The sequence below is a fragment of the Malania oleifera genome, chromosome 8 (genome assembly GCF_029873635.1).
Source record: "Malania oleifera isolate guangnan ecotype guangnan chromosome 8, ASM2987363v1, whole genome shotgun sequence".
Classification (NCBI taxonomy): Eukaryota; Viridiplantae; Streptophyta; class Magnoliopsida; order Santalales; family Ximeniaceae; genus Malania; species Malania oleifera.
In genome coordinates, this window is record NC_080424.1 from 70609931 (window position 1) to 70630256 (window position 20326).

Below are 20326 nucleotides of genomic sequence, written 5' to 3' on the forward strand. Positions count from 1 at the left end.
AAAGCCTTGCTTTTGCCAAAGACCCCTCTGTTGGAGATGTTTCAACTTCTAGCAGTTTTTTGGTTCTTTATTTTGTGGATTAATGGCAGCAGTTTTTTCTTGGTGTTATTTTTCAGCTGTTTTTTCAGTTTAATTTCTTCCAACAGCTAGATATTAATGGTGGTATTTGAAAGGTCAAATACGATTAATCTGCTGCAATAACCGGCTGGAAATTACTCCTCTATGCAGCCTGTAAAAAGTTTACCTCCAACCCTATCAAAAACACAACCAAAGAAACATATCTCTTCTCTTTCTCACATATTTTTTTCTCTCCATGATCCAATAGTAGTCTCTAGCAGATATTTGTTATTATTTTCTTTTTCTATCATCTTATTCTTGTTTCTTTTCCTTCCTTTACATTGGATAACTACATACTATAGCTCTTAAAGCTCTGTAGTTTTTGAGTGCACACAAACCCAAGCCTAGCTGAGTAATCCTAGAGACCGTGCGCCTGCAACTATTTCTCCGTAGGCATGAAATCAATTTTAGGATAATGGCCCTACCACACCTCAGCCTCTCTTTTTGTAATTGTCTCACTAATTTAATTAGTTATTATTTTACTTACATCTTAATTTCTTACAATCTTAAAACGGAGATGGCTGCCTTCAATCCTACACCGGAGAAACTACTAGCCGATCTCACCCGTGTGGAATCTTTTGATGGGACATTACAAGCGTTGGAAAGCAAAATTTTATTTTGCCTTGAAAACACTATCAATGGTATATGTTCTAGAAACTCCCCGACCTCAACCAGAAGGAAATAATAACCACATTATATTAAAGTGGGAGGAAGATAACCCGAGGTGCAAGAACTATATTCTCAATACTTTGACAAATAAGTTTTATGATGTTTACAGTAAGTATGAGACTACCAAGGAAATATGGGAAATCTTCACAAGAACTACATCACAGAAGACACTAGAACCAAGAAATTTGCTTCCAGCAAATTCTTGCGCTACGAGATGACAGATGAAAACACGGTAAATCTCCAAATTCGAGAATTTCAAAAATGGTTGCACTATGTGTTAGCAAAGGGAATAGAAGTAAATGATGCATTTCAGACAACTTCCCTGATTGATAAATTGCCACCATCCTGGAATGAGACTAAGGAACTTTGATGCACAAGAAAAAGGACATGAACTTAGAACAACTTATCATCTACCTAAGGATAGAAGAAGCTAATAGAAAAATGGCAGTTCAGAATAATGAAGTAATGGGAAAGGCCAACTTGGTGAAAGATGGCCAGGTGAGATCTAGGGGGGAACTTTAGAACTAAGAAACAAGCTAGGGGAGCTACAACAACAAAAGGTTCAGCGCCAGAGGAAACAACCAAACCAACTATCGATTGCACAAATCAACAACCGAGGAGACGATCGGAATAGCAACCATTCTAACAATCAATTAAGATACAACTCCTCCAACATAAAGAAGACACGAGGTAACTGTTATGTTTGGGGTAAACCTAGAAATCATGCACCTCAATGTAGGTTTTGCCACAGTGGTGGTAATAATAGTAGTAGTAGCAGTAATACTCCTCCAACATAAAGAAGGCGCGAGGTAACTATTATGTTTGTGGTAAACATGGACATCATGCACCTCAATGTAGGTTTTGCCACAGGGGTGGTAATAATAGTAGTATTAGTCCCAAGCCAATATAGTAGAAGATGAGGTGATCGCTATTGTGGTATCTGACGTGAATCTTCTGGAAAATCCACATGACTGGGTAGTGGATACCGGTGCCACCAAACATATATGCACTAATGGTAATCTTTTCAATATATATGAAAAGGTTGATGGGGAATCAATATTTATGGGTAATGCCCAATCCTCACCTGTGCTAGGAAAAAGTATTGTGAACCTTAAGCTCACCTCAGGAAAAACCTTAAAATTGACTAATGTATGATCATGTACTAGATATTAGGTGAAACTTGGTTCTAGATCCATCCACAATAAGGTTGATATCAAACTGGCTTTTTGAGTCGGACAAATTGATCTTGAGTCGTAACGGTGTCTTCCTGGGTAAGGGTTACTATAATAATGGACAATTTGGGTTGAATTTTATTAATAGTATGAATAAAAATGTTAGTTCTTCTACTTATTTAGTTGATTCTTTAGATCTTTGGCATGATAGATTAGGACATAAAAACTTTTCTTCTATTAAAAGAATGAGGAATCTAGGTCTAATAGCAAGCTTAACTACCTCTAACAAAGAAAAATGTGAAATTTGTGTAGAAGCTAAATTTACAAGAAAACATTTTCAATCTGTCACAACTAGAAGTACACAATCATTAGAACTCATCCATAGTGATTTAGGAGATTTTAAAAGATAGATGAGTAGAGGTGGTAAAAAATATTACACAACCTCTATTGATTTCTCAAGATATACAATAGTTTATTTATTAAAATAAAAAGATGAAGCTAAAGATGTTCTTATTAAGTTTAAAACAAAAGTGAAAAATCAAAAAGATAAGAAAATTAAAAGATTAAGAATTGTTCAAGAAGGAGAATACGAAGCAAGATTTTTAAGTGAATTTTGTGAACAAAATGGAATAATACGTGAAGTAACAGCTCCATATACAAATTAACAAAATGGTATAGCCGAAAGGAAAAATAGAACATTGAAAGAATGATGAATGTAATGTCAATAAGTTCTGGTTTGCCTTCTAATATGTAGGGAGAAGCTATTCCATCTGCTAATCATATGCTTAATAGAATACCACCCAAGAAAAGTGATAAAATACCCTATGAATTATACAATGGCTATAAACCCAATCTAAAATATTTGAAAATGTGGGGCTGTTTAGTTAAAGTAGGTTTGCAAGAAGCAAAGAAAAGGAAAATTGGTCCTAGAAATAGTAACAGTGTATTTATAGGATATGCTCAAAATAGTGTTGCCTATAGATTCTTAATTATTAGATCTGATAATAATGTGTTAGAACCAAATACAATAATAGAAGCATGAGATGCAAAATTTTTTGAAAACATTTTTCATTTAAAACATAAAGAAGAAATAATAGATAAAACATCTTGTGGCAAAGAAATAGTGAACAACAATGTAAAAAATCTTGAACCTAGTAAAAGTAAGAGATGTAGAAAGGAAACAACTTTTGTATCTAACTTTGTGACAAATTTTCTAGTTGAAGATGATCCACTTACATATCAACAAGCAATAATTTCACCAGATGCTATGTTTTGGAAAAAAGCAAATGAATATGAATTAGAATCTCTAAAAATAAATAATAAATGGGATCTTGTAGATTTACCACGTGGACATAAACAATACAGTGTAAATGGGTATTCAACAAGAAGTTGAGACCAGATGTTAGTATTGATAAGCTTAAAGCTAGATTAGTAGCCAAAGGGTGTAACCAAAAAGAATGAGAAGATGTTCTTGATACTTATTCGCCAATTATAAAGGTCAGAACTATAGGAGTTTGAATAGTCATAACTTCTATATATAACCTATATATACACCATATGGATGTCAAAACTGCATTCTTGAATGGTGATCTAGAAGAAGAAATTTATATGGAACAGCCGGAAAGTTATAAAGTAGATTGTGCCAAGCATAAAGTTTTTTGTAAATTAGTTAGAGCTTTGTATGGACTTAAACAAACACCTTTACAATGGCATGAAAAGTTTGATAACATTCTTGTAAGTGATGGATATAAAATTAATGAATCAAATAAATGTTTGCACATCGAATTTGATGGTAATAGTGGTGTAATAATATGTTTATAAGTTGAAGATATGTTCATATTTGGCACCTTTTTGGAAATAGTCAACTCAACCAAATGGTTTCTTGCCTCAAAATTTGACATGAAAGACTTGGGACAAGCAGACGTAATTCTAGGCATAAGAGTTTATACGTGAGCACAATGGTATTTGTTTATACTAGCCACATTATGCCAAAAAAAAAAGAGTATGCTCAAATAGGGGGTATTTTAATGCATTTAATGAATTATACACACCCAGATATTGTGTTTGCAGAATGTAGACTTAGTAAGTACAATCATAATCCTGGGCATGACCACTAGATAGCACTAAAAAGGGTGGTGAAATATCTTAAGGTAAAATTATGGACTATTTTATTGTGGATTCCCTGCAGTTGTAGAAGCATTTTCTTATGCTAATTGGATATTACACACAAATGATATCAAGTCTACGAGTAGCTATGTTTTTACTTTAGCCGGTGCTGCTGTTTCTTGGAAATCCCATAAACAGACATGCATAGCAAAGTCCACTATGGAGGCAGAGTTTGTAGCTCTGGAGAAAACAGCTAATGAGGCTGATTGGTTAAGGAATATGCTGGCACATATTCCTTTATGGGTTAAACCAGTACCAGCTCTGTCCATATGCTGTGATGGCCTAGCAGCAATAGCTCGAGCAAATAATAAGACCTATAATGGCAAGAGTAGGCATATACATCTAAGACATAAGATAGGAAGAGAATTAATCTCACTTGGAGTGATCACTTTGAGTTATGTGAGATTAGCGAGAAATTTAACAGATCCTCTAACAAAGGAACTAGCTAGAAAGCTAGTGGAAGAAACATCGACGAGGATGGGTCTTAAACCCTTAACATAAACTACTAATGACAACCTAACCTATGTGATTGGAGATCCCATGAATTAGGTTCAATGGGTAATGACAAGTCATTAAGTAGTTTGCTGAGCACTATTTTTTTGTTTTGCTCATCTCTATGGTGTTGGAAAAGTGCAACTACAACGATAATGAGGATGAGTTTATCTCTTAATGAATCCATAGCCTTTATTAGGTGGTGTGTTTAGTTGTAGTTACACATTTGATGGATTCACCTATATGAGTGTGGAAGTGGGGCCGCTTTCTATGAAAGTTTAAAGGTCTAAAACTTTCTAGAGCATTCATGAAAATCTAGGTATGGTGCATGGCCTATTTGTACCAACTCGCAAGAGCCTTGTATTTAGAAATGCCATGTGAGTTGTGTGTTTATAGAGTTACACTAAAAGAGGTTGGTTCAAGATTATAAAATTCATCAAGTTCTTGTAACTCATAGCACACCTTCTCTTAGTGCAATTCAAACTGAAAGGTATTGTCACCCTTTGCATGACTTTTCATGGTTACCCAAGCTTTGTTTTACCTTTTTTTTTTTTTTTTTTTTCTTTTGTGGTTTCATAATTTGAAACATGTGGGGGATTGTTGCAGATGTTTCAAATTCTAGCAGTTTTTTATTGGTATTAATTTTCAGCTATTTTTTCTATTTAATTTCTTCCAACAGCTAGATATTAATGGTGGTATTTGAATGGTCAAATACGATTAATCTGCTGCAATAACCGGGTGGAAATTACTCCTCTATGCAGCCTATAAACAGGCTACCTCCAGCCCTTTCAAAAAATCAACCAAAGAAACATATTTCTTCTCTTTCTTACATATTTTTTTCTCTCCATCATCTAGTAGTAGTTTCTAGTAGATATCTTTTTATTATTTTCTTTTTCTATCATCTTATTCTTGTTTCTTTTCCTTCCTCTACATTGGGTAATTGTATACTACAGCTCTTAAAGCTCTGGAGTTTGTGAGTGAACACAAACCTGAGCCTAGCTGAGTAATCCTGGAGACTGTGCACGCTATGACTATTTGCACTAAGAGATTTTCTCCGTAGGGGCAAAATCGATTTTAAGTATTTTAAGGACAGTGGCCCTACCACGCCTTAGCCTCTCTTTTTGTAATTGTCTCACTAATTTAATTTAGTTATTATTTTTCTTACATCTTAATTTCTTACACCCTCTACGTAGGACCAATATCCATCCACGGAATGAAGTCACAGCAGTAACATAAGTAACATTGGAAAATACAACGCTTTATAGTGCGAGGAACCACTAAATCACATTTTTCCCTATAACAACTGACTATTAGCATTGTGGATGCCTTGCATGCATGTGCTAGTTGAGCTTTACCCTATAAGAGATGACACAATGAGTATGAGGGTTCAATTTCTCAAGTGATAAGGATGCATGGTGTCCAAATCTCATTCCTCGGCACAACTATCAGTTACAATATGATAGGGACAATGTCACACGTCATAATGGCCATGAATCAACAAAATAGAATACATCTTGCCTTTATTATGAGGAATAGTGTCTTTGAAAAGGGAATTCTTCTAATGGAGACCCTAGCCAATAAAGTCTCTTCACAACTGCAAATAATATTGGGTGGGGGAAACCACAACATAGAAATCTTCCATGCCTAGAGGAAATAATTGTTAATAATGAAAAAATGGAAAAATGAAACACAAAAAGCAATTGTACTCGTACCTCCTACATTGATGAAATAGTAAAACTGAGTGTCTAACTCACAAATGTACCATGCCTTAAAAATGCTTGAGTTTAGAAATTGTCACCAAAAACAAAAAACATAAAAAGCATTCCTAGCCTCACCTAATGTATCTCCAAACTCCAACTTCATTGGAACCTCTAACTTCTTTAGGGGCTGACCATTGTGGTCAAGACCATATTTTGAAGAAATAATTTTTCTCCAAAAATGTTCTATCCACTAGGGAAGGTGACCAAGTTGAGCCTTGGCTCAATGAATTGCTACCAACAATTTATCAAGGGACATTTAACCTTCATGGCACCCTTTCCAAGCCTACTCAACCAAAACCGAACATCGGAGTGGGATGGTAGATGGGGCATGGATTTTGAAATGCTCAAGAAAGCTATCATGAACAACCTTGACTGCATAAACCTAACAAGGTCCATATTGACGCATTGAACTTTTCTATCGAACGGGTTCTTATGTAGGAAAGACAACCTATTACCCACAAGAGCAACAAACCCAATGTATTGAGAGGTGTTATACCATCAAAGAGAAAGAGATGACCACTGCGGTACATTCATGGTCTTAGGTTTCAGCAATTTCAATCAAAATTTGGGTGAAATTTGAGGGTTGGAATAGAAATTAGGGTCCAATTTCTATTTTGCAAATTTTCTGCTCAAATTTCTCAAGTTTTAGAAAATTTGGCCAAATTTTCACTGACCAAAATTTTACAAAATTATAAATAAATATGAACAAAAGCTTGTTTCTAGATTATTCAGGTCATCTATTTCAATATATCATAAACTTTCATTCGTAATTTCTATAATTTATTATAAGCTTCCGATGTCTCTTTAAATCAAACCAACTTCCATCAAAAACAAATTTTTTGTTGAAATTTCCATAAACTGAGACCCTCAAAATTTCCATTGAAAACAAAATTTTAGCCTTCATACAAGAAGGCACTATCAGGGATGAGATTTGTGATGAAGACCAACGTGTTTACTAACGACTTCCTTACTCAAAAGAAGCTCTCCCAAAACAAGTGAGCTTGCAAGACTACTTGATGAAATTTGAGGAGGTGCAGTTGTACAAGCTAGGGAAAGCTAAGATTGCAGCTATTAATAGGCCCCAAAGGCATTTAGATGGATTAAACAAGTAGAGGATTAGAACAAGATCCTCTAGCCAAAACCATCATGAACTACAACAAAGATGGGAAGACGAAATGGTTTTGGCTGAAGGATGGTCTATTCTTCAATAACGGAAGTTGTATCCATGAGCCTAGGTGGGGCAACTTAAGGAAGGAAATCCTTAAGGAGTGCCACAACTCCAAATGTGCTTCTTTGTACACTCAAACTTATTTAATGATTTTTACTATTGGCCAAAAGGACGCAAAACGAGTGAAACTTTATTTGACGAACTTGTCTTTTGCGCCAACAAGACAAGGTGGATCAAAACCAACGAGTGGGATGTTAGAGCCTTTGCCCATACCCAAATGGCCAAGGGGAAGCATTTCTATGGACTTCATCACTTGCTTATATGATTTCAAAGGTATGCTGCCGTTATGATGGAGGTAGATTTTCCAAGTATAGGGTGTTCATACCCATCCTTAAGGATTGTTTGGCGGAAGAAGCAATTTACCCATTCTTCAAGCAAGTGGCCAAGTATTTGGGAGTTCTTATCACCACAATAAGTGGCTAGGATGGAAAATTGATGGGGACCATTTGGGATGGAATCTTCTAATTCATGGGATCGAAACTTTAACTTCTCCACAAGCTTTTATCCACAAACCAATGACCAATCCGAAAAGGTTAACACTATTGAAACTATACTCGAAGCACTATGTGTTGCTAACCAAAAGAATTGGGCAAACTTACTTGACACAGTTCAATTTTTTGACAACACATAAAGAAGCATGTGCAACCATTGATGCCATTGCCCAACACTATTGTTATAGGGAATTCAAGCAAGAGTCCGACAACTTACAAATTTGCAAAGGGTGGCAAAAGTAAATTGATATAGAAAAATCATTTTGGACCAAAGCAGCTAAGAAGATGAAGAAGTAGGCAGATAAATAGTAGGACAAATACAATATCAAGAAGGATAATTTGTCTTGGTGAAACTCCTTCACACCGAGCTAAAGCATCCAAGAAGTCGCACAAGGGATTGTTAAGGAGGTATGAAGGACGTCGTCCAATCATTCAATGGATTGGCAAGGTGATATATCAAGTGAAGCTACCTCCAAAGCTAAGGATCCATCCGATTTTCCATGTGAACCTAGTGGAACTACATCATGCCAACCGGAAGATCAAAGACCAAAACAGAAGGTAATCAAAGAGGGCTCGCACATCCATAACCACTTCTTACAACAAGAAGAAGGACTGCATCCTTACTCGTTAATTCATTCTTAAAAGGGGGACTGTGCCATGCTGATGCTACATGGAGTATTCAGCAAAGTTGAAGGGACAACCCAGTAATGAAGCAAGTTCGTAACATGAAGACTTGTGGCAATTCAAGAACGAGACAGCCAAGTTCCAAGAAGCTACAGCAACAACGTCAAAAAATAGGTGAGGGAGAATGTTAAAATCAGCCAACTCATCGGTTACATGGTGCCATGTGAATGCATATCTACGCATCAGGTGGATGCCTATGTGGATTTTCTTTAGGGTCTTCTTAAATTGTATTTATTATGTATGCTTATGAAGGATAAAACACTAGCATTCTAGGTGTTCATTGTGAACCATAGAATCAAATTAATTTAGTTGGGAAGTTGGAGTTAAAAAAAAGTAGGTGTGTGAAACTCATTTGCAATCATATAAGTGAGCAGCAAGAGTGTCCTTACTCCCATCCCTCTCTTTAGTTCTCTTGTTACATGCTAAGTTGGACAAGGTTAAAGTTGACTTAGCACTCTTAAGTCTTCCAATGGTGTCTAAGTGCCACAAATGAAGTGTCAAAATGCCCCTGACATCTTCCCCTAGCCCAACAAAATTCAAAGAATCAAACTCCAACCAAAACTTTAACCAACTACTGGTGTTTACGAATTTTAGAAATAAAGGCATGCTTGAATCCTCAAATATTCATCATTGAAGCATACCCAACTCTAACTCAAACCATGTTTATATTTATACTAAAAATTAGCATAACCAAAAAAATAAATTTGGGATCAATTTTAATTAAACTCAACAAAATTGAATTCTGAATTGCCACTCAAACTTAATTATCATCATAACACAACAAAATTATGCCAAGGGCACTAAATACAATAATTCTGCGCAAGAAAAGCATATATAAAATTCAAAAAATATAAAATTCAGCCAAATTGCAAGTTTGCAACACAGAACGCTCCAACCGGGGTCCAAGGCCAATTCAAACCCCAAAATTATGCTTAACTTCCACGGGCCTTTGGCCCAAATCATGTTCAGTTTCCCCAAATGTTTCATTCATGCGAAAAATTCTGAAGAGAAACACACAAGAATTGGAGAAATTGATACTTACTGTTGAATAGGATGACAAAATTATTTTCACATTTTGGCCCACTTAACTAAGAAGAACCAGGTAGATGGTCAGAACTACGCGTAGGATCACATTCAAGTGGCAGCGAACTGTAAACGAAGAGGATTGGATCTCCAATTTCTTTTTCCTGTAATCTCATTCTCATACATTGTGTCGTCTGCTGACTAAAAGAAAGAAACAACCTTTTGAAAATAGAAATCAAAGAAGAACGAAAATAAAACACCAACAAGACAGATTGATCAATTACCATGCCACTGGGATTTTCAGCTTCAGTCATGTACAGAGTACTGGCTTCGTTCCCTCCGCGCGCGCGCGCGCACACAGCAGAATGACGGCGACGGGTCCGAAGTCGAAAAATATTTATGAGCAATGCGAAAGGACACGTGCACGTGATGGTCACGGGCACTCGTGCCACGTGTGCCTTTCAGTATTTTTTTCCATGATTTTCATATTATAATGAAATTATAAATTAGCAATATTCAATAAATTTTATTTTAATCTTTGTATTTTTAATTGGAATAATTATGTTTACTAATTTTAAGTAGTTATTTTTTTCATCTTGACTAAATTTTTACATTACATGTTATATTATTATTATTATTTGTTATTTATTATAAGCTTAGCATTAAAAAAATTAAGAAATTTAATTTTTTTCATGTGTATAATTAACATAAAATAATTCAAAATAGTTTTTTTTTTTTCTGTAACCAATAATATTCTAAGTAATCCAAGATGGAGAGATTTTCCCTTCATTTCTTTCCTCCAATTCATAATCATCAAATTAATTTACATAAAAAATTTAGTAAGATAAGTATAATTTTTAAATTGTATAAATTAAAAATATCTTTCCTAATAGAGATGAGATTCCCCCTTTCTTGGCCTGCTTATTAAGATCCTAAAATACTTTTATAGTTAACTAAAAATATTCTTATAATTGCCCATAAATATTTTTTTAATAAATACCTCTATAACAACCTACATATATATATATATATATATATATGTATGTATGTATCAAAAATACCCCCTAAGTCCCTAACTACCCATAATTACTCAAATAATTTGTTTTAATGTGATATTTTAAAATTTTATTATTGATAAATAAATATATGAGTTTAGAATAATTATTTATTAATTAATTTATTGTATTACATTATATTTATATGTAGTAAATAATTATAATTCAAAAGTCACAAAATAGGCACATAGCATGTCTTTGCAATTAGTAAAAACTAGGGGTATAATTGGTTCGGTTCGATTATGGGCCAAACCGAAAACCAAACTGAACCTTGTCATTTTTTGAATGCTTGAACCAAAACTAAAATCAAACCGAATTTATTATCCTATGGAGAACTTAACTTTCGGTAATTCGATTACGATTTTTTCAATTTTTAACTGATTTTTTAAATAATCAAAAATTATTTTCCACAAGGGTTGTTGAGAATCTATTGGGCATTTTAATTTTTTATAATGTTTTATAATTTTAACAAAAAACTTGTTAAATAGTTTAGACAATTGAGAACATATTGCTCTTATTGGACATTTTCCTTTTGTTCCTAATTCATACTAGCTTAGTAGTTTAGTAGCTCCTACAAACCATCATAATGGAAATTACATACCAATTAACCACAATTGTGTAATCTAGATTAACTTATTATATGGATCAATCATAATTAAGTAATCATATTAATTTTTATATATAATTTTAATTAAAATTAGTTTTTCGATTCGGTTATACTTTGAAAATCGAAACCAAAACCGGAAATTTATTATAATGATCCCAAAAATAATATGCATGGAAGTATAAAATAATAATAATAATAATTAATTATTATTATTATTATTATTAATTAATATTATTAAAAATATATGTTTATCTTTTATTTATTTATTGTGATTTTTGTCATAGCCGTTAGATCATCTCTAAATCCAACGGTTGTGTGGTGTCATATATATATTTGTAAGTCATGGGAAAATATAGGGATTACTTGTCATTTTGTGCAAGGAGAGCTAGAGAAGGGTTCTCTCTAGGAAGAACTTTCATTCAACAGGTTAAGTGGTGAAGGGGTGTATAGGTAATCTGGGATCGGGGAGAGACTAATCAGATCTTGTACTGTCATCGTTTCATAGTGGATTTTTCTCTAAGTGCACGCTCCATGGACGTAGGCAACCTTGTCAAACCACGTAAAATCTCTCGTCTCCATTTATTTGTGAATGTTCTTTGTGTGATTTATTTTATTGATCGGAATATTAAAATCGCTGCACGTCAACAAGTGGTATCAGAGCACGGTTTCGATTGGGTGTAGATCTGATAAATCAGATCAAATCAAAAGAAACTTTTTTGGATTTGAAGTCTTTCCGTGGAAGTGCTCAAGATCAAAGCGGTTCGTTCAGATCAGATTGAGATATGCTAAGACTCAGATCAGGTGCCTGAAAATTATTTCGCAATTTTTCAATTGAAGGAGGATCATTTTTGAATTGAAGGTGTGAAAGAAAAAAAAATTCGCGAATGAAGAACATGATGAACAGTGCCAGAATTGGGTGACAGACCCGGATTCAGAATCGGGTTGGAGCATCGGTCGAGGTGCGGATCCTCCCCGTGGAGCGCTGACGCAAGCACTATTGCTGACGTCATCCTAACAAGTGCTAACATCACTGCTGACGTCAGAGAAGAAAAAAAAATTAATGGTGAGTACTTCGACGGCCAAGTTCGAGGTAGAGCTTTTAATGGGAAAAATAATTTCAGTCTGTGATAGAGCATTGTAAAGGATGTATTGGTCCAACATGGACTGATTAAGGCACTATATGGGAAAGACAAGAAGTCAGAGACTATGTCTGATGATCAGTGGAGTTCTAGTAAGGGTAATTGGAATCGAGGGAAATCTCGATCCAAGTCCAGGGGTAAAAGTGCGAATTGGATGAGTGGTTGTTTTTATTGTGGGAAAGAAGGGCATATAAAGAAGGATTGTGTAATACCCCATAAAATTATATGCATGGAAGTGTAAAATAAAAAATATATATAATAAATGAATAATAATAATAATATATTAAATTAATTAATTAAATAAACAAATAAAATGAATAGTATTATACTATAAATAAAAAATTTAGTAGAATAAAGATATATATATATATATATATATATACATATAAATGCATGAAGCATGAGGAAGCTTCTTCCTGATTTCAAATTGAGAATGCCCCTGCGAATTGCAATTTTCAACCTCTCTCTCTCCGTCCTTCTCTCTCCTCATGCTCTCCTACTCTCTCTCAACGATTTCGTCGGCCAAACGGGCGTCGATCGAAAAACGAAAGATACCACTAGGTTCCATTCTTCGCCACCGACATTCCTACCAAAGTTGATTTGTCATAGGAGCAACGTAAGCACCACTCCTGGGGTAAGGTAAACTCTTTTCATTTCCTCAATTTTTCCTTAGATCTTTAACCAAATCGACGATCGGACACCACCACGAGGTTCTAGATGATCATCGTCATTTTTATCGGAGTGAATTTTCAATTTGGGTTTCCTAGGTACCACTCCAAAGTTAGGGTAAGGTTTAGTGAATTAAGTAAGTTTACTGTTTTTGAGAATTTAATTATTTATTTTGAGTTTATAGGCTCAGGAAATGTTAAAATAGTTATTGGGAATTTTGTGAGCTTAGGAATATTAAGGAAATTATAATTTTGAGGTTGAATTAATGGAACTGGGAAAATGTGGTTTCATGGTTTTCTAGCTCCGTGGCACCGTGGGTTTGATTTAGGGTCTTCACAAGAAATATCTCAGTAAACAAGTAAGGGGATTAAGTTAAGTCGCGATTTTAATTAAATATGAACTTATTAAACTGTTATATATTTATTTATTTATGAGTTCAAAGATTATTTTGAAAACCAACCTTTCAATAGGGATTTTACAAACCTAGGATATATGGTACGGTATTTTGAATAATATGAATGGTGGAAAATCTGATTTATCTTACGAACTAAAAATACAGTGTTTTCTTGGTTGTCTCCTAGATTGTGTTTGAATATTGAAATTGTGCGGCAGGTGAATAAATTTACATGATTTATCGTGTAACTGAATTTGGTAATGATTGTGAAATATAGTGGAACTATTAGTGAAACATATTGGAATTGCTTATGAATAATACAGGGATTTGATATGACGGCTTTGAGCCAAATTTTATATGATTGTCGGGGGCCAGGTTTCATTTGACGGTTGTGAGCCTGGTTTTATATGATGGTCGGGGGCCCGATTTTATTTGACGGCTGTGAGCCGGGTTTATTTGACGGTCGAGGGCTGAGTTTTTATTTAATAGTAGTTTGAAACAAAATGATTGAAACTATAGTTTTTAATTACTTAAATTGCATGATATGCTTTAGGAACCCTGGAGACTAGTTGTTTTGTGAGCACGGTACCGTTGCTAATGATTGATTATTAGACCATGTGCGCCCACACTGTTATGGATAGAAGTGTAGAGTGGTCTCAACCAATAGCCTGCGTGAGGATGAAGTAAGGGCATCGGGCCTACAGCTTGGCTGTGGATGCCAACAGACAAACTTGCAAAGGGATATTTTGACTTCATTTTAGGTTGATCACGCAGGCTTAGTCCAGCCTAAATCTTTTCTGCATATCTGGTGGCATTGTTGACTTAGAGTTTCTTTGAACTAGTGGACAGGGCCATGGCAGTTGAGGCTAGTATTCGGAAGGGGGAGAGAGCAGCAAACCAAAAGAGAAGACTAGCACTAGCTAGGGCTCATGGAAGCGGCCTGGTAATTTCTTAGGCTAGCAATAGGAGATGGGGTACCGAGGCCATCAGGGGGGTTCGCAGCATCCTATCTGTTCCAAATGCCATCAAAGGCATTGGAATAAGTGCAGGGGAGGACCAGCTGTTTGCTACCGGTGCGGTGGGGCAAGACATCTAGCGCGCGACTGCAGTACGACATTGAACTACGCACCTCCATAGCCTCAGTATCAGGGAGGTAAACAGGCACCCCAAGGTGGTCGCCGAAGGGGCACCGACCAGGCACGGGTGTACTCGCTTACGCCGAGAGATGCAGAGAACGCCGGTGACGTGGTGACAAGTACTATTTCCTTTTTGTCGAATAGTGCTATTGTATTATTTGATTCAGGTGCAACACACTCCTTTGTGTCGTGGGGATTGGTTAAATTGTGTGGGGCAAAGACTCAGTTGTTAGATGCCGAGTTAGGGGTAGTCACACCAACGAGGTTAGTTTCTATATGTAGTAAAGTGATCGGAGGCTACCCAATGGAGATTCAAAGGAGGATACTGCTTGCTAACTTGATTGTTTTTAACATGCATGGGTTGGATATCATTTTTGGAATGGATTGGCTAACATCTAGTTATGCGAGCATTAACTACCACGGGAAGGATGTAGTGTTTAGACCTTCAAGGGAGCAAGAGTTCAAATTCGTTAGGTCATATGTGCGCTCTGCACCACAGATCCTTTCAGTGATTCAGGCAAAGAGGTTGCTTCAAGATGGCTGCCAGGGGTATCTTGTATTTGTGAAAGAAGCACCAAAGGAGGAACTTAAGTTAGAGCATATCCCAGTGATAAGGAAGTTCTCATACGTCTTTCCAGAGGACTTACCGGGATTGCCTCCTGATCGCGAGGTGGAGTTTGCCATTGAGTTAAATATAGGGATAGCACCGATTTCTAAGGCTCCATATAAAATGGCTTCGGCTGAACTAAAGGAGTTAAAGGAGCAGCTATAGGAACTTCTGGATAAGGTTTTTATCAGGCTGAGCGTATCACCCTGAGGAGCATCAGTATTTTTTGTAAAGAAGAATGATTGGTCAATGAGGATGTGCATCGACTACCGAGAAATTAACAAGGTGATAGTGAACAACAAGTACCCGTTACCCCGTATAGACGATCTGTTTGCCAACTAAAGGGCACACAGGTTTTCTCTAAGATCGATTTGCGATCTGGGTATCATCAGTTGAAGGTGAAATTAGAGGATGTGCCAAAAACAACTTTCCATACCAGATATGGCCATTACGAATTCTTGATTATGTCGTTCAGTTTGACAAATGCTCCGGCAGCGTTCATAGATCTGATGAACAGGATATTCCACAAGTACTTTGATCGGTTCGTGTTGGTGTTCATCGATGACATCCTGATTTATTCGAGAAGTCTTGTAGAGCACGAAGCTCTTTTAAGACTGGTGCTTCAGGTGCTCAAAAAGAAGAAGTTATTCACTAAATTCAAGAAATATGAGTTTTGGTTGGAACAAGTTGCGTTTTTGGGACATGTAGTGTCCAGGGAAGGAATTTCAGTGGACCCGGGAAAAGTAGAGGCGGTAGTTGATTGGGCGAGACCGAAGAACGTGCATGAGGTTAAAAGTTTCTTAGGTCTGACAGGGTACTATCGTCAGTTCATTGAGGGTTTTTTTAGGCCGTCGAGTCATCTGACGCAGCTTACGAGGAAGAACCGCAGGTTTGAGTGGACTAGGGAATACGAGCATAGTTTTCAGGAATTGAAGCAACGATTAGTCATGACCTCAATGTTGACCATTCCATTAGGGGATGATGGTTATGTGATCTACAGTGACGCATCTCAGAAAGGATTCGAGTGTGTCTTGATGCAATAAGGGAAATTTATTGGGCACGCTTCTCTCCAACTCAAGGAGTATGAGAAGAACTACCCTACGCACAACTTGGAGCTGACAGCAGCGGTTTTTGCACTAAAGATCTAACGGCACTACCTATATGGTGAAAGGTGCGAGATCTTTACTAACCATAAGAGTCTTAAATACTTATTCACCCAGAAGGAGTTGAATATGAGGCCACGCAAATGGCTTGAGTTGATAAAGGACTACGACTGTCCCATTAGTTACCACGTCGGGAAATCTAATGTGGTAGTTGATGCGTTGAGTTGGAAATCAGTGGGTGTGTCAGTTTCATCGATTATTGTACAACATCAGATCTGGATGGACCTGGAGAGGTTGGGTATAGAGTTGGTGGATGGGGATCCACATGCGTTCATTTCCAATTTGATTGTTCAGCCAACCTTGTAGGAAAAGATTAAAGCCTCTCATATGAAAGACGTAGAGTTGATGAAAATTGTGGAGAAGGTATGGAGTCAACCGCAGACTGACTTCAATGTTTCTGAGGATGGGCTTCTCAGATTTCACATCAGGCTGTGTGTATCTGATGACGTAGAGATTAGAAGAACGATTCTAGAGGAAGCTCATCGCTCTCTCTACACTATTTATCTAAGAAGCAAGAAGATGCATAGAGATCTACGAGAATCGTTCTAGTGGAGTAATATAAAGAGGGAGATTGCCAGATTCGTTGAACAGTGCATGTCATATCAGCAGGTTAAAGCGGAGCACCAGAGGTCAGCAGGACCACTTCAACCCCTTGATATCCCTAAATGGAAGTGGGAGCATATCTCGATGGATTTCATATCAGGGTTGCCTTCAGCGGTGCATGGACAAAATGTCATCTAGGTAATAATGGATCGGCTGACGAAGACTGCGCACTTTATTCCGATCAGAGTCAGTTATTCTATGAATAGACCAGCAGAGATTTATGTGTAGGAGATTGTACGACTTCATGGCGTCCTGATTTCCATTGTTTCAAATCGAGATCCACGGTTCACCTCTCGATTTTGGAAGAGTTTGTAGAACGCCTTGGGATCTTAACTCACCTTTAGTACTGTGTTTCACCTGCAAATGGATGGGCAATCTGAGAGGACCATTTAGATTCTAAAAGATATGCTGTGGGCGTGTGTGCTGGATTTTGGGGACGGTTGGATTCGGTATGTACCGCTGGTGGAGTTTACGTACAATAACAGTTATCAGGCCAATTTCGAGATGACACCATATGAGACTTTGTATGGTCACCAGTGTCGATATCTGTTGTACTGGGATGAGGTAGGTGAGTGGAAGATTTTGGGGCCAAAACTTGTTCAGTATACCTCCGCAAAGGTCGAGCAAGGAGAGGATTAAAGTAGCCCATGTAAAGACTTGGAAAATAATAATAATAAATAATAAAGATAAAAAAGGAAAATTTAAGGAGGTAAAGCAGGGTTCATCGACGAACACCCTGACTTTGTCGACGAACTCTCTTATACGGTGCGTGGATGAAGTTCAGTACCTCGTTGACAAAAAGATATCAAGGGGGACATGCAGACCCTTTGGTTCTTTGACAAACTCATTATCCTCATTGACGAACTTCCTTTTTTGATTCGTCGACGAGTCCACGTGTCTCGTCTACGAAGCTGCGTGGCCAGCTATCTATATAAGCGCAAAAATCAGATTTTTGACGTAAAATTCAGCTGCTTCTCTCTCTCTCTCTCTCTCTCTCTCTCTCTCTAGAATTTGGTTTCTCTCACTTCTTTCTAAGATTCCGGCTCCGTTTCTCCCTGGTTTGATGATCAGAAGCTACCACAATGATCATGGGGAGATTCTCTACAACTTAGCTGGATTAGAGTTTTGATTTGAGAAGTTTGGGAACCATCCCAAAATCAGGGCAAGTAGATTATTTAAGGGTTATTTGGTTTGTAGGTTTTTTTGAACTTAGATTTAGTAGTAGATGTTGTTATACTGGTGTTTGGGATGATTTATGTGGCTGTTGTGAAGTCAAGGTTTGGGGGCTTATACTACAAGCAGGTTAGAGAACCTAGTGGGTGTTCTCAGGAATCCAGGTCAATGATAAATAGTTTATAAATTCAGGAAAGGTGAGTATGGAAATTATTCTGAAAATTTAGTTGATTAACAGGGAAATACGTATGTGTGTAATTTCAGGATTTTGGTATTATGGATGTCGTGGGCGTGAGATAAAAATTAGCAGAGGAGGTTAGTAGTCAGGTAAGGGAAATATGCTATGCTAGGAATTTTAGAAATTTTATCAGTAAGTTATAGTATTTGTTTATTAAGATACATGGTATAAATTATACAGTTTTATAGATTTCAGAACATGAGTTTTATTAATTGTGTGGCATTAGTAGGTATTTGTTCATTACAGAGTTTATACAGTTTTTCAGAAAACCATGATTTACAGTATTTTTACACAGAAATGTGTTCTACCAGATTTTACAAAATTATAAATTACAGTGTATATACCGACATATATTATATTCAGACAAATATTTCATAGATAACATACAAAAAGATATTTTACAGACATATATTTTATATTTTACAGACAGATATTTTACAGTATTTATAGAATATCATGATTTCCAGAATTTCAAATCCATAACACTCAGATATTACAGTTTATTTAGTCAGATAATACAGATCATATATTACAGTTATTTCAGTCAGATATTATAGTATTTTCATATTAGATTTACAGTGTTATGGTTATTTTGGAATCATGATGAAACAGTAAGATAATTATATATATTAGTATTATATAGTATCAGACCCTGATGAATTATTTCAGTCAGATTCAGTCAGTAGAGTACGGTACCATAACTATTTCAGATCAGAGTGCAACCACATATCTCAGATAGTGTGTGGATTTCAGTTAACTGTGTCTTGGAGGGATTGCAGGCTCCCCAGTATTCTGGGTAGAGGTTGGCAGTTTGACGAGGGACAGGCCAGTACCAAGCCTTTGGAGGGATTGTAGTAAGGCTGGTCTAAGGATTGGTAGAGTATCAGTTGACTTATCCTCGTGGGCCAACCATAGTTAACTCCCACCTACGGGCCACGCAACCCCGTCTTGAAGGGTTAAATCATGACATATAGTTTTCTAAGGTAGTTTTCACAGTTATATATATATATATATATATATATATATGTATATATATATACTGATTTACAGAATATTAGTAGATATATTATAATATTAGCAGTATGAATAAATAGAAAGTTAAGATAAAACAGTTGTATTTTAAGCCACATAGGTGTGGGCTACACAGTATTATATTTTACATGATATCTTAGTTTAGTTATTTATCAATAAATTATTTATATAAAGTCAGTTGTCACACACTAGTAATAGCATATTTCTTCTTACTCAGCGTTGTTTCATCCCAGTGACTTAACATTTTGCAAGTGATCTAGTTAGACGAGCAGATCGGGCTCGCAGGTTGAGAGGTCGTCTACACTACCCTATCTGTAGGGTAAGTGTTATTAAGGGGTTGTATTTTTAGTAGAATTCAAGAGTTTTTGGGTAGAAGATCATGGGATGATGTGTAATTATGTATGTATGTTTTGGGAAAATATTGGATTCTGGTATTGTAAACATTGATGGATAATTTTATGTTTTCTACTACATAGGTATGTTATTTTGTGAATTGGATTTCCCTCAATGCCTTCTTGGAACCTAAGGTGTTATAGCAGATAATATAGGGGTATTAGAGTATTTTATTTTGTAGTATATTTTATGAAAAAAAAAATGGTATGAATTTTTAGGTCGTTATAGCCCAGAATTGGTAGAAAAGTTATGTGGATACTCACCGACGAGAGTTCAAGTTTGGGATTAGTGATATGATATTTCTAAGGATTACTT

At 36.2% G+C, this 20326-nt stretch overlaps 1 long non-coding RNA gene across 1 annotated transcript in view; it reads right to left on the reverse strand.

Moving 5' to 3' along the window:
• LOC131161704 (uncharacterized) overlaps positions 1 to 10176 on the reverse strand; it is a 49216-nt gene extending 39040 nt beyond the window's left edge. The window contains exons 1-2 of the long non-coding RNA XR_009138599.1: positions 10087 to 10176; positions 9822 to 10003 (exon numbers count right to left, since the gene is read on the reverse strand). This is a non-coding gene — a long non-coding RNA (uncharacterized LOC131161704). The remainder of the gene's footprint in view (positions 1 to 9821; positions 10004 to 10086) is intronic.
• Between the last annotated feature and the right edge of the window lie 10150 nt (positions 10177 to 20326).